We start from the raw sequence: 16,134 nt of genomic DNA on the forward strand, positions 1-16,134 counted from the left end.
CTTCTTTTCAGCTAGCCAATTTTTGATCCAAACCACAATATTACCCTCAATCCCATGCCTCCATATCTTCTGCAATCCATATCTGAAATCCATATACATCACATCAACTGCTTTACCCTCATCCACCTCTTTGGTCACCTTCTCGAAGAACCCAATAAGGTTTGTGAGGCACGACCTATCCTTCACAAAACCGTGTTGACTATCCCTAACCAAATTATTCCTTTCTAGATGATTATAAATCCGATCTCTTATAATCCTTTCCAAAACTTTGCCCATAACAGAAGGAAGATTCTCTGGTCTATAATTACCAGCGTTGTCTCTACTTGAACAAGGGGACAACATTTGCTATCCTCCAGCCTTCTGTAGACAATATTGACCTCAAGATCAAAGCCAAAGGCTCTGTAATCTCCTCAGCTTCCCAGAGAATCCTAGGATAAATCCCATCCAGCCCAGGGGACTTACCTATTTTCACACTTTCCAGAATTGCTAACACTTCCTCCTTATGAACCTCAATCCGATCTCGTCTAATAGCCTGTATCTCAGTATTCCCCTCAACAACATTGTCTCTTTCCTATGTGAGTATTGACAAAAAATACTCATTTAATGCCTCTCCTATTTCTTTGGATTCTATGCACAACTTCCCACTACTGTCCTTGACTGGCCCTAATATTACCCTAGATATTCTTTTATTCCTGACATACCTATAGAAAGCTTATAGACAGGAGTGTTAGACCCCATCTTATGTAGTATGTTTTCTACACAGGAGTGAAATATACTGTAAAAGGCAGGACATAGCTAGACAATTTTCACATTGCCTGGTAGATGCCAGTGTTGTCACTGTACTGGAACAGCTTGGCTAGGAGCACGACAAGTTCTGGAACAAATCTTCAGCACTATTGCTGGAATGTTGCCAGGGCCCTTAACCTTTGCAGTTACACAATGTAACACTGAACACTTTTATATCAGTCATATCCATTGTGTTATAGAAACAGGAGTCTAATGTACAATATCATACATTGTGTTATTCATACAGTTATGTCCAGTAATATATGATGTATTTTTCATACTGGAGGTTATACTGGTGTCAATGTATTTTACTAAAATGGAATATCTTTTTACATTAATTCAATAATATTTGCCTCACTAGCTATGCCTGCATTTATTGATCATCCAAAGTTCCCTTGAAAAGATGGTGGTAAGCTTCCTTCTTGAACTGCTGCAGTCCATGTGGTGTAGGTACACCCACAGTGCTATTAGGGAGGGAGTTCCAGGATTCTGACCCAGCCACAGTGTAGGAATAGCAATATATTCCTAAGTCAGGATGGTGAGTAACTTGGAGGGAATGCAGGTGGTGGTGTTCCCAAGGATCTGCTGACCTTGTCCTTCTGGATGGTTGTGGTCATGGGTTTGGAAGATGCTGCCTAAAGAACTTTGGTAAATTGCTGCAGTGCGTCAAGTAGATGGTACACATGGCTGCCACTGTGCATTACTGTGGAGTGAGCTGACCTTGAAAGTGGTGGATGGGATGTGAAACAAGTGGGCCTGGATTTTGTCCTGGATGATGTTGAGCTTCTTGAGTGTTGTTGCAGCTGCACTCACCAAGTTAGTGGAGTGTATTCTACCACACCTCTGACTTGTGCCTTGTGGACAGACTTTGGGGAGTCAGGGGGTGAGTTACTCACCTCAGAATTCCTAGCCTCTGACCTGTTCTTGTAGCCACAGTATTTATATGGCTAGTCCAGTTCAGTTTCTGGTCAAGGGTAATCCTCAGGATTATGATATGGGGGATTAAGCAACGTTATGCTGTTGGATATCAAGTGAAAGAGTTAGGATCCGTCTTGTTGGTGATGGTCATTGCCTGGTACTTGTGTGACGTGAATGTTACTTGCTACTTGTCCAGGTCTTGTTGCATTTGGACATGGACTACTTCAGTATCTGAGGAGTCACAAATGGTGCTGAACATTGTGCAGTCATCAGCGAACAGCCCCAACACCAACCTTATAATGGAGGGAAGGTCATTGATGGAGCAGCTGAAGATGGTTAGGCCTAGGACACTACTCTGAGGAACTCCTGCAATAATATCTTGGGGCTGAAACTTGACATGCAATAACCACAACCATCTTCCTTTGTGCCAGGTCTGGCTCCAAACAACAGAGAGTTTAATTTCAATATCCTGCTGAGATTCTACTGTGTTTTAGAGCTTCAGAATGTAGATTCCCGAGAATTGCCTAGCAACTTGTGGCTGGAGCCAACAGTTTCTTTTGTCTCAAAATCTGTAGCAAAAAGCTCGATAGGTCAGTTGCTGTTGAGTTGGAGGCTGGAAGAGAGATAGGATGCATTTCTCAGGTCTGCTTGAAATTCGAACCTTATAATGGAGAAAGAGTTTCAGATAGCCAGGGTGAGTTTGATACAGAACGCTAGAAACTAGTGGAAGGTCCTGAGAGCAATAACAACAGGCAGCATGGTGGCATTGTGGTTAGCACTGCTGCCTCACAGCTCCAGGGAGCAGGGTTCAATTCCTGGCTTGGGTCACTGTTTGCATGGAGTTTACATGTTTTTCCTGTGTTGGTGCGGATTTCCTCCGGATGCTCCAGGTTTTTCCCATAGTCCAAAGATGTGCGGGTTAGGTGCATTGGCCATGCTAAATTGCCCCTTAGTGTCCCAGGATACGTAGGTTAGTGGGATTAGCGGGTAAATATGTGGGGATAGGGCCTGGGTGGGAATGTTGTCAGTGCAGACTTGATGGGCCCAATGGCCTCCTTCTGCACAGTAGAGATTCCATAAGAAGATTGTAGAACATCTGAAACTAAGTGATCAAAGACTTTTGGGAACAGACATCTGTTCAGAGAGGCAGGAATAGTTGGGACCGATCGATTGGTGAGAACAATGAGAAAAGACTTTCTTCAAGTAACTTCACTAATTGTTTTATTACTATTTATGGAAAAATTGTAAAGTTATGGCTGAGATCTAAAAGATTGTTTCTTGTTAAGAGTGCAGAAGGGACAAAGAGCTGGTTTAAAATCCTGGTACAGTTTCACTGTTAAAAGTGGAGCTGACGTAAAACATAGAACATAGAACACTACAGCACAAACATGCCCTTTGGCCCACTAGTTGCGCCGATCACTTCTATACCTACTAAGCCATAGACCTATCTATAACCTCCAATCCCATTAGATCCCATATACTCATCCAGAAGTCTTTTAGAAGACCCCAGCGAGTTTGCCTCCACCACCACCGATGGCAGCCGATTCCATTCACTTACCACCCTCTCAGTGAAAAACTTACCCCTAACATCTCCTCTGTACTTGCTTCCCTGCACCTTAAATCTGTGTCCTCTCATAGTGACCATTTCAGCCCTGGGAAATAGCCTCTGAGAATCCACCCTATCTATTTCTCTCAACATCTTATAAACCTCTATCAGGTCGCCTCTCAACCTTCGTCTCTCCAGGGAGAAGAGTCCCAGCTCCCTCAACCTATCTTCATAAGGCATGCCTCCCAATCCAGGTAACATCCTTGTAAATCTCCTCTGCACCCTCTCAATAGCTTCCACATCCTTCCTATAGTCCTTCCTATATTTTCTTTGGAAAATCTGAACAAGACTTTAGAATGTGGATTTCTAAGGGAAAGTTTTGAAGACTATTTCTGGGAGTCCAGTTTAGACCCGTTTACATGGCAATCATCAGGAGGGATTCTAAGGAAAAATGTACAAATATTGACCTACAGTGCTGGTGAGAATATTGTAACTTCAAATGTATTTTGTCATCTGTAGTAACCTTAAACCTGTACGTAAGTATTAAACTAAAGGGGGTGTGGAGGATTTCTTTTAGAATCCAATTCTGTTAATGTTTAATAAATGTCTTCTTTTGGTGTTAAAAATAATTAGCAATCCTGTCATTCCTTTTCCTCCATATTTGTTAAAAACAAAAAAACAAAAATAATTGTAATGATTGTATGAGCCAGTGTTCAATTCTGGGATTCTCCTGTCCAGCTACGACACCAACTGGAATGCCATATAAAAGGCTGCTACACAAGATAACAGCTTGTGATGTTGGGGTGATATATTAGCATAGATAGATAGCTCACTAACAGGAGTCAGGATAAATGGGTCATTTTCAGTTTGGCAAACCAGTGGAGTGCCACGGAGATCAGTGCTGGGACCTGAACTATTCACAATCTATATTCTGCTGATGGCACAAGCATATTTAAGAAAGCAAGTCATGACGAGGGCACATTTTGTCTACAAAGAGATATAGAGGTTAAATGATTAACAAATGGAATATAATTGGGAAAATACAAAGTTGTTCACTTTAGCAGGAAGATTTAGCAGGGCAGCACAGTGGTTAGCAATGCTGCCTCACAGGGACCTGGGTTCAATTCTCAGCTTGGGTACCTGTCTGTGTGGAGTTTGTATGTTCTCTCCGTGTCTGTGTGGATTTCCTCTGGGTGCTTCGGTTTCCTCCCACAGTCTGAAAACGTGCTAGTTAAATGCATTTACTGAAACAGGTACTGTAGTGTGGTGACAAGGAGAATTTCACAGTAACTTCATTGCATTGTGAATGCAAGCTTTACTTGTGACTAATAAATAAACTTTAAAAAAATTAGTAAAGCAGAATATTATTGAAATAGGGAGAAACTGCGGAATGCTGCGGTACAAAGGGATCTGGGTGTCCTTGTGTATGAATCACAGGAATTTATCATGCAGGTACAGCAAGTGATTAGGAAGGCAAACAGAATGTTGGCTTTTATTATAAGCGATAACGTTTAAAATAAGGGAAGATTTGCCACAACTGTATTGGTGAGAGCGCACCTGGAGTACTGCGAATAGTTTTGGCTGCCTAATTTAGGGAGGGATATCGTTACATTGCAAGCAGTTCAGAGAAGTTTCACAGGGTTGCCTTATAAGGAAAGGTTAAGCAAATTGGGGTTTATACTCATAGTAATTTAGAAGAATGAGAGGTGATCTTATTAAATTATTCCACAATACTAATATCTATTGTGTAAGCAATTTAACATTCTTGCAATGGGGGAAGGAGGGGGAAGGGAAGGGGAAGGGGGAGGGTGAGGGGGAAAGGAAGGGGGAGAGGCAGGGAGGGAGGGGAGGGGAAGGGTGGGATTGAGGAAGGGGGAGGGAGGGATTGAAGGAGGGAGGGGAGGAGGGAGGGAGGGAGAGAGGGAGGGGATGGAGAGAGGGAGGGGGAGGGGGAAGGGGGAGGGGGACATAGGGGGATGGGGGGAGGGGGGAGGGGAGGGAGTGGAGGGGCAGGAGGGGAGGAGAGGGAGGGGAAGGGAGGGAGGTGAAGGGGGAGGGAGGGGGAGAGAGGGGAGGGGGAGGTGGAGGGGAGGGGGAGGGAGAGAGGGGGACAGGGAGAGAGGGAGGGGGATGGGGAGAGAGGGAGGGAGAGAGGGAGGGAGGTGGAGGATGAGGAAGGGGGATGCAGAGGAGGAGGGAAGGTGTGGGAGTGGGAGGGGGAGAGAAGGAGTGGGAGTGGGAGGGGGAGGGTGGGAGGAGGAGGGGGAGAGAGGGAGGGGGATGGGGAGAGAGGGATGGGGACAAGGAGGGAGGGAGTGGGAGGTGGAGGGGTAGGGAGGGAGATGCACGGAGGGAGAGGGGGAGGGAGGGAGGGGGAGGGAGGGCAGGGAGGGAGGGGGAAGGAGGGAGAAGACGGGGAGGGGAGGGGGAGGGGGGATGGAAGGGGGAGGGGGGATGGGAGGGGGGAAAATTAAGGGGGATAGGGAGGGAGAGGAATTGAGTGCAAGGGGGAGGGGGATGGTGGGAGGTGGAGGGGTAGAGGGGGGATGGGGGGTAGGGAGGGGTTGGGGAGGGAGGGAGGGGAGGGGAGGGAGCAGGGAAGGAGGAGGGAGGGAGGGGAGGGGTAGGAAGTGAGGGAGAGGGAGTGAGGGGAAAGGGGAGGGAGGGAGGGATGGAGGGAGGGGTGGGAGCAGGAGAGAGGAAGGGGTGGGAGGGGGATGGAGGGGTTGGGAGGGGGAGCGAGGGGATGGGAGGGGGAGGGAGGGGTGGGATGGGGAGGGAGAGGGGTGGGGAGAAAGGGGGAGGGTTGGGGAGGGAGGGAGGGAGAGGAGGAGGAAGGAGGGGGAAGCTGGGGGAAGGAGGGAAAAGGAGGGAGGGATGGGGAGTGGCGGAGAGGGAGTGGGGAGAGGAAGGGGAGGGAGGAGAGTGGGGAGTGAGGGAAGGGGAGGGGGGCATGAGGGGGTGAGGGGAAGGGAGGGGGTAGGGCAGAGGGGAGGGTGGAAGGGGAGGGAGGGAGGAGGGAACGGGAGAGTGGGGGAGGGGGAGGGGGAGAGTGAGGAAGGGGGAGGGGGACGGGTGGAGGTGGAGTGATGGGGAGTGGGTGATGTGGAGGGGTGGAGGTGGAGTGATGGGGGGAGGGAGGAGGGAGGGTGTGATATCATGGATGATGGGGCATTTGAGTCCCAGAAATGAAGGTTAGCACAGGTCCCCAAATTGTTAGTCTGCCACTGTTCTAATGATGCATCTTGCTTCCCATTCCCCTCCCAAGTTTATTTAAACCCTCCCCAATTGTCGGACCAGCACCAGTACTGACTCTGTTCAGGTGCAGCCTGTCTGGTCTGTGCAGGTTCCAGCTCCCCCACAACTGGTGCCAATTGAGACACACGAAAGGAGGCAAGGTGATCAGAAAACTTCCACAGGGTGGGTTTCAACATCTAAATGAGTTTGTCTGGTGCCCCAGGGATATCCCGCAGGGGGGTAAGTCCGGGTCATGCTAACCAGCAATCAGCATGCCACTGTCATCAGGGTATGTGCTCCTATACATGAGACAACAGACAAGACCAGGGACAGACTCCACTGACCTTGAGCGATCCCAGGTCCCAGCAGGCAATGAACTGATCTTGTTCGGAGATTTGAAAGCCAGAGTGTGGTAAGATGAATCTCTGGAAGAGTGTGATTAGGAAAAGCAAACTCCAACAACGTCCTCCTCTTTACAAAAGGACTAGTTTATTATCTCATGACCGTGACTCTGCCAGAGAGTTGATGTAGACACAATGGGCTGAATGTCATGGCAACATCCACGGTAAAAAAAGCCAGCACTTGGGGAGGTGATGACCTTGTGATATTGTCGCTGTCCACACAATGCAGAGATTCAGGTTCGAATCCCACCATAGTGAAATTCAAATTCCAATCAAAATCTGGAATTAAAAGTTTGCTATGAAACAGTTGTTGATTGATGTTAAAAATCCATCTGGTTCATTAATATCCTTTAGGGAAGGAAATCTTCTGCTGTTACCTGATCTGGCCTATATGTGTCCCCAGACCCACAGCAATTTGGTTGACTTTTAAATGGCCTAACAAACTACTGAAGTCAAGGGCAATTAGGGATTTGCCATAGAGCGAGTGCAGGGAAGGTTCAGTAGGTTGATACTGGGATTGGTAGGACTGATTTATGAGGATAGATTGGTTCCACTGGGCCTGTATTCACTAGAGTTCAGAAGGATGTGAGGAGAATTAATTGAAGTGTGTGGAAGCTTAACAGGGCTGGAGAGTCTAGATGTGCCATCTCAGAACCCATCGAACCAGATGAGAAGTAAGTTATATTAATATAGGATGTATTATAAATGCTGGAATGTTACACACTGTAACGTAGGGTGCTTATATTCACTGGAGAGTTATATACTTTAATATAGGATGTGTTATATATACTACAATGTTATGCATTGCAACATGGGATGTGTTATATGTATTGGAGTGTTATACGTTATAATATAGTGTATGTTATATATACTGGAGTGCTAAACACAGTAACATAGAGTGTGTTTTATATACATGGGGTGTGAAACACTTTAATATAAGGTGTGGTATATACACTGGAGTGTTATATTCAGTTACATAGGGTGTGTTATATAGGCTGTGACATTATATGTGTCGTATATACTGGAATGATTCCCACATTAGTAAAGGGTATATTTTGTGTACTGGAGCATTATACAAATTAATATAGAGTGTTTGTATACAAACTAGAATGTTATACTCAGTAATATAGGGTGTGTTCTCTATCCAAGAGTGTTATAAACTTTAACGTGGGATATGTTCTATAGAGTGATATACACTGTAATATAGGGTGTGTTATATACTGGAGTTATATTCAGTAATATAGGGTGAGTTATATATACTTCAGTATTATATACAGTAATATGGTGTGTTATACAAACTGGTGTGTTATACACAGCAATATAAGGTACGTTGTATATGCAGGAGTATTGTGTCCTGGCTCAGATCGTAAGCTCAGTTGGATCAGGGAGGGGTGGAGAGCAGACATGTAATCAGTTCTGTCAAAACCTTGTAATAAACCCTTTATAAGTTTAAGTGGTCTTGGAATTTATGATACCCACTCTCCTTCCCTTTTCCCCGGGTCCTCTACATTGTTTTCCCTTTTTTTCCCTATGCCTCGACCTTCATCTGCTTTCTTCACCTTTCCTCTGACTCACTCTCTTCTCCTCCATGATTCTGAATGCCCAGACTCTCACTCTGTCTCTGGGTTTTTTCCCAGCAACTCTGGGCTGTCTGCACCCTTGGACATGAGATAGAGGAAAGAACAGCTTGGCTTCTTTGCTCCAGATCTCACTGCAGGAAAAACGCATGTCACAGTGATGGATAGAGCAGTTGAATAACTCTGCCCACACTTGGCATGAATCTTGGATCGTTAGGGCAAGTGTGCGGGGGACGGGAGGTTCGAGGGTGTCATGCTGAACACCCGTGGTGAGAGACTTGTATTGAACAATTAGCAAGGAGCGAGGGAGGAAGCATCTGATGAGTGAGTAATCGGGAGAAGGATGAGGTGTGACACTGCTGCCTCTATATATAAAGATGCTGGGAATGTCACTTTATGTATAGAGACCAGGGAGAAGCAGGGGAGACACATTGTAGCCAAGATACCTAAACATTCAGAACCAGAAAGAAGGAGAAACATACCCAATCACTCCAAGATCAGACTTTAATAATGATGTTTCCAGAGGGCAACCAAGTCATCTGTCATTCTTACTCTCACAGTCTATTAACCCCACGCACTCCGTGCTGTAAACTCTTTACTCTCAGTCTATTAACCTCACACACCGTGTTGTAACTCAGTCTATTAACCCCATACACTCCGTGCTGTAACACTCTGTCTATTAACTCCACACACTATCTGCTGTAACTCTCACTGTGTATTAACCCGACAAATTCTGCGCTGTAACACTCACTCTCACAGTCTATTAGCCCCACATAGCCTATGGTCTTGCTCTCGCTCTGGTTCAGCGTGTACATACGGTATCACCCTTGACCAGATACTCTGCCAGTCTGAACTCACAGGTCCCTATCATCCTCTGAGCTCATTGACCTCTCACACTGGAGGTGTGGGACCCTATTAATGTCCCACACCCCACCACACGCCCCCTTGACTCTAGTCATCTAACCCCTGCACACTCCCCCCCACATTCCCCACCCCGCCCCAAACCCCCACACTCACCAGCCCAAGCCCCCACATTCCCCACCCCACCCCCCTCACACTCCCCCCACTCCCCACCCCCCCACAATCCCCACCCCTCCACACTCTACCACCCCCACACCACCCCCCCCCACACTCCCCCCACCCCACCTCACCTCCCCTCCCACACTCCCCACCCCACCCTCCTACCTCCCCCACCCTCACTCCCCATCCCACTCCCCCACCCCAGCACTCCCCTCCCCACCCCACCCCACCCCACCCCACACCCCCCACACTCCCCACCCCACCCCACCTCATCCCCCCACACTTCCCATCCCACCCAGACTCCCCCCGTCCCAGCCCACTACGTCACCCCACCCCCATCCCCCCACCCCACACCCGCAAACCCCCCCCCACCTCACCCCACCCCCTCCCCCACCTCACCCCACCCCCACCCCCACCCCCACCACCAAGCTCATCTGGACAATGCCCCTCCCCCCAATATACTTCAGAAGATCTTCATAGAAATTTCAGAGGGAAATTAGTTCTTCAGGCAAATTGGGCTTCAATGAAGTTGATAAATGTGTCAACATTTGAGGAAAATTTGACGTTAAGTTTCAAATCCTCTGTTGGCTTCCAGTTAAATAATGATGCCATTTTAAAATTGTCATCCACATTTCCGATGCCTGTGTATCTGGTCCCTCCCTCTGTGCTGTTACGCAGCATTCCAGTATTTTATAATTCCCCACTTTTGTGGGTGATCCCCAGTTTAATCTCTTCACCATTAGTGGCCGTGCTATGCCTTCAGTTCCCTTGTTTCTGAGATGCGATTCCTTCCCTAAACCTTAACACCTCACTGTCTCTCACTGATCCTGTAAGACACTCCTGAATCACTACTCCTTTGGCCACCTTTTTTGGGCATCAGCTCCAAGATATGCTTCAGAGTCAAAGCTTGTCTGACTAACTTTCCTGTGAAGCAACTTGGTATCTTCTACTATCTTAATGCAGAGGTGCAGCTGGTTTCAATTTCCAGTAATGTCTGCAATTAAATTTGACAACCGCTAATCCCAGAGGGATGGATGACCATCAGCAGGTTGGAACAACTGATGTCATCCTCGGGACCCTGTTAATGTCCCACACGCCCCCTTGATTCTAGTCATCTAATACCCCCCCCACCCATCTGTTCATCTGGACACTGCCCCTCCCTCTGATATACTTCAGAAGATCTTCATTGAAATTGTGGGGGAAATTGGTGCTTTAGCCAAATTGGGCTTCAATGAAGTTGATAATGTGTCAACATTTGAGGAAAATTTGATGTTAAGTTTCAAATCCTCTCTCATCACAGGAGAGGTGCCAGAGGACTTGGGGACAGCTAAAGTGATATCATTATTCAAGAAGGGAAGCGGAGAAAAAACAGGTAATTGCAGGCCAGTGAATCTAACATCAATGAGAGGAAAATAATTGGAAACAATTCTGAGGGACAGAATTAATTTCCACTTGGCAAGGATTAATCAAGAATAGTCAGCATGGCTTAGTCGGGGGAGATAATGTGTAACACGTTTCACTGAATTTTTCGAGGAGGTGTAGATGAGGGTAATATAATTGATGTAGCCTAAATGGACTTCAGTAAGAATTTTCACAACAGAGATTTGTCAAGAAGATAAGAGGCCATGGGATCTAGGGCAATTTGGCAAATTGGATCCAAAATTGGCTTAGTGGCAGGAGGTAGAGGATGATGATCAAGGTTGTTTTTGTGATGAGAAACTTGTATCCAGTGGTGTGCAAAAAAGGATTGGTGCTGGATCCCTTGCTGTTTGTAGTGTACATTAATTGTTTAAATGTGAATATGAGAGATTAGATCAGTAAGTTTGCAGAGGACGCAAAAAAATTAATGGTGTGGTAAATGGCGAGGAGGAAAACCTGAGTTACAGGATGATATAGATGGGTTGGTCTGATATCCAGAACACGGCAAGTAGAATTTAACCCTGAAAAGGGAGAGGTGATGCATTTTGGGAGGACTAACAAGACAAAGAATGCACAATAAATGATATATGTGATATTTGCCTTTCTTGGCCCAGAGTATAACAGCACGGGGGTTTATGGTGGAGCTGTATAAAATGCTTGTTAGGCTGTAGCTAGAGTACTGTGTGCAGTTCAAGTTGCCACCCTATAAGAAAGATGTGATTACACTAGAGAGGGTGCAGAGGAGATTCACCAGGATGTTGCCTGGGCTGGCGTGTTTCAGCTATGAAGAAAGGCTGGTTAAGCTGGGGCTGTTTTCCTTAGAGCATGGAAGGCTGAAGGGTACCTGACTGATGTGTACAGAATTATGTTAGTAGATAGCAACTATCTACTAACATAGATCCTTGGTGGGAGGGAGGGGGTAGAGAGCCGGGGGGGCAGAGATTTAAGGTGAGGGGAATTAGAAGGGATTTGAGGGAAAAAAATTTCATCCAGAGGGTGATAGGTACCTGGAACTCACTGCCTGAAAGCGTGGTAAAGGTAGGAACCCTCACAACCTTTAACAGATGAGCGTGTGAAATGTCACAGCTTACAAGGCTATGAGCCAAGTGCTACAAAGTGGGATTCGAATATGTAGGTGCATAATGCCTGATATGAAGGGCCAAAGGGCCTCTTTCTTCGCTGTAAAGCTGTGGATGGAATTTTCCCATGCTGCCTGCTACAGGAATCATAGCAGGCAAGACATGGACCATGCAAAGATCCATTGATCTCAGGTGGGATTTTCGGACATTGGGCAAGCACGGCCAAAAAAATCCCATCCGATGTCTCTGTGACAGTGTCTGAGGGGGAAAAACATAAGAGGAATAGTATGGGAAAAGAGAGGGAGACCTTGTGATGGAGTGCGTAGTGTGCCTGTCTCATTGTTAGAGGGTGGGATTTTCTGGCTGCTCTCACTCCAAAACCAGAAAATCCTACCCAACGTCAATGGATCTTTGCATGGTCCACATCCCACTCCCCCCCGCCGCTCGCACTGATTGCTGTGGCAGGTGCAAGGGAAAATTCTCCCCAGAGACTCCATACTCCAGGATTTGATGGCCAAAGTAGTATTATAAATTGACAAAACTTGATTGTCAATCTGCAAATGCTTCTAAACTACAGCAATGAGAAATTTCTGGTCGGGAATGTGTTGGACAGCAATTGGAGACCCTGCCATCACTTTCCAGGCTACAGCATGCTGTAAGTGTATGTTGCTGTAGCTTCACCCTACTCCCTGTAATGTGATGAAGGACTGGGTTATTAGGAAAGATTGGGTAAATTGGGGCTGTTTTCCTTAGAAAGACAGAGATTGAGGGGGCATCTAATAGAGGTGTATAAGATTATGAAGGGTATAGATAGAGTAAACAGTGGCAGGCTTTCTCGTAGATTGGAGACCAATATCACGAGGGGCCACGAGTTTAAGGTGAGGGGGGAGAGGTATAATTTGGATGCTAGAGGGAGGTTTTTCACACAGAGGGTCGTGGGGGTATGGAATGCACTGCCAAGTAAGGTGGTGGAGGCTGGCACGCTGGACTTGTTTAAGGTTTACTTAGATAGGCACATGAGCGAAATAGGGATGGAGGGTTATAGGAGACGGTTTTAAATAAGGATCAGAACCTCGGGACGTTCCTGGAAATCAATTGTTACATGTGTTGATCTTTTTCTCTTCTACTCCACAGGTGCGTTGGTCCACCTTGTTGTCTAACGAAGGGCATACACACAGTGGGTTGTGCGAGGGCTGCTCTTGGACGTTTCGAGAGTAGCCTAGTCCTTCGAGTTGTTTGTGTACGCTTAAACTGGACCAGCAGATGGGCACCACGACAGCTCAGTGACTATCACTGTTTGCTGTGCAGATACATGGATTTGGGCCAGTGTCTGTGGGAGTTTGCGCATTCTCCCTGTGGTTGCGTGGGTTTCCTCCGGGTGCTCTGGTTTCCTCCCACCCCCAAAGATGTGCTCTTAGGCTGATTGGTGTGACAAATTGTCCCTAAATTTTTCTCCCCTTAATCTGGTTTCCAATGGGGGTACCATAAGCATAGACATGGGTCAAGGGTGGAGGAGGAAAAACACATTGTTAAGATGGCGGCGCGGGCTCATTGGGCTGAAGGGCCTGTTTCCAGTGCTGTGTTGTTCTTTGTTCTTTGTGACCCCTAACACAGAGTAAATAGGCTGAAGGATCATTTCAGGCCATTCAGACTAATGTTGCTCTTTCTAATCTATGTTCCCATTGATTGGAACGTAGCACCTCTGTCAGAGTTTCGGACAGTGAACAGAGAAACAGTGATGGTAGAAGACTAGATGCTGATGTCCAGTGGCGTAGCACAAGGTTCCCTGCTGGGATCGTTCAGCTCCCCCATCTTAAACATTACAATCAGATCATCCAATTAGCTTCTAGATGCAATGAAATACAAACTTAGCCCTTGAGGCCTGTCCTCATAATGTAACCCTGTGGTGGAGTGGCATTGCTGGTTAAAGAGGAAATTAATGTAATCCAGTATGTCAATTCCTACACTGCATAGAATCATTGTCATAGAGTGCAGAAAAGGCCCTTTGGCCCATTGAGTTTGCACCAACAATAACTACCACTAAAGTCGCACTAACCCCATTTTTCTGCACTTGTTCCATATCCTTAAGTGCTATGGTGTTTCAAGTGCTCATCCAAATTCTTTTTAAAGGTTGTAATGTTTCCGGCTTCCACAATCTTCCCAGGCAGTGTGTTCCAGATTCCCACCACCCACAGAGTGAAAAATATTTTTCTCAAATCCCCTATGAATCTCCTGCCCCTCTCCCTAAAACTATACTCCCTTGTGATTGACCCCTCAACCAAAGGGAACAGCTGCTTCCTATTCACCCTGTCCATACCCTGCATATCCTGATGCACCTCAATCATGTTCCCCTTTAGCCTTCTCTACTCTAAGCCTATCTCAGTCTCTCCTTATACTCAAATGCTCCATCCCATTCAACATCCTCGTGAATCTGCTCTGTTCCCCACCTAGTGCAATCACGTCCTTCCTACAGTGAGGTGAGCAGAGCTGCTCACAGTACTCCAGCTGTGCAACTCCCACATTACCTCCTTGTTCTTATGCTCTATACCACAACTGGTGAAAGCGAGAGTCCCATGTTGATGGGAGTTTAATTTTGATAAATGTGAAGTGATGCACTTTTGTACATTGAACCAGGGGGCAGGACTTACTCAGTTAATGGGAGGGTGGAGGCTAGAAAGGTTGGGGAGGGTTTAAACTAATATGCCAGGGGGATGGGAACTTATGCAAGGAGTCAGAGAAGGAGAGAGCAAGGACAAAAACAAGAGGTAGAAAAGGGACTAAGACAAGCAGTAGGCAGAGAAACCAAGGGCAAAATTCAAACAGGACAACAGAGAAAAATATTGGGAGTGAGACAATCAATGTTAAAAAGACAAGCTTAAAGACGCTGTGCTTCAATGCGTGGAACATTTGCAATAAAGTGGATGAACTAATCACGCAGATAGATGTAAACGGGTATGATATAATTGGAATTATGGAGACATGGCTGCAGAGTGACCAGGGATGGGAACTGAATGTCCCAGTATTTAGAAAGGACAGGTATAAAGGAAAACGTGGTGGAGTGGCATTGCTGGTTAAGGAGGAGAAAGGATATTAGATCTAACAATGGGTGGGTTAGATCTAACAATGGGTCTGTATGGGTGGAGTTGAGAAATATCAAGGGGCAAAAACCATGAATGGATGTCATATATAGACCCCCAAACTGCAACGGTGATGTTGGGAATGGCATTAAACACAGAATTAGAGATATATGTGATAAGGAAATATCGGTGAATATAGGTGATTTTAATCTGCACACTGGGCAAATCAAATTAGCCACAATGCCATAGAGGAGGAATTCTTGGAGTGTATATGGGATGGTTTTCTTGACCAATATGTGGAGGAACCAACTAGAGAGCAGGCCATCGTAGACTGGGTATTGTGTAACGAGAAAGGAATCATTGCTAATCTAGCTGTACGAGACTCCTTGGAGATGAGCGACTTTAACATGTTGGAATTTTTTTATCAAGATGGAGAGTGAAGTAGCTGACTCAGAGACCAGAGTGCTGAATCTTAATAAAGGAAACTATGAAGATATGAGGTGTGAGTTGGCCATGACAGACTGGGGAGAGTTACTTAAGGGGATGACAGTAGATAGGAAATGGTAAACATTCAAGGAGTGCATGGGGGAACTGCAGCAACTGTTTATTGCTGTCTGGCATAAAACAAAACTGATTAGAGGGCCAATCCATGACTTACAAAGGAAATTAGAGATAGTATCCAATCCAAGGAAGAAGCATAAAGATTGGCCAAGGAAAATCATAGGTCTGAGGATTAGAAGCAATTTAGAATTCAGTAAAGAAGGACCAAGGGATTGATTGAGAAGGGGAAAATACAATACAAAAGTAAGCTTGCAGGGAATGTAAAGACTGACATTAAGAGGTTCTACAGATACGTGAAGAGAAAGAGGTTGGTGATGACAAATGTAGGTCCTCTACATACAGAGAAGGGGGAATGAATAATAGGGGACAAAGAAATGGCAGAGCAACTGAATACATACTTTGGTTCTGTCTTCACAAAAGAGGACATAAATCAGATGCCAGAAATGTTGGACAATGCAAGATTTAATGAGAGGGAAGAACTGAGTGAGATCAATATTAACAGAGAAATCATGC

Source organism: Carcharhinus amblyrhynchos, chromosome 9, assembly GCF_965287045.1.
Source record: "Carcharhinus amblyrhynchos chromosome 9, sCarAmb.v2.hapA, whole genome shotgun sequence".
Taxonomy (NCBI): domain Eukaryota; kingdom Metazoa; phylum Chordata; class Chondrichthyes; order Carcharhiniformes; family Carcharhinidae; genus Carcharhinus; species Carcharhinus amblyrhynchos.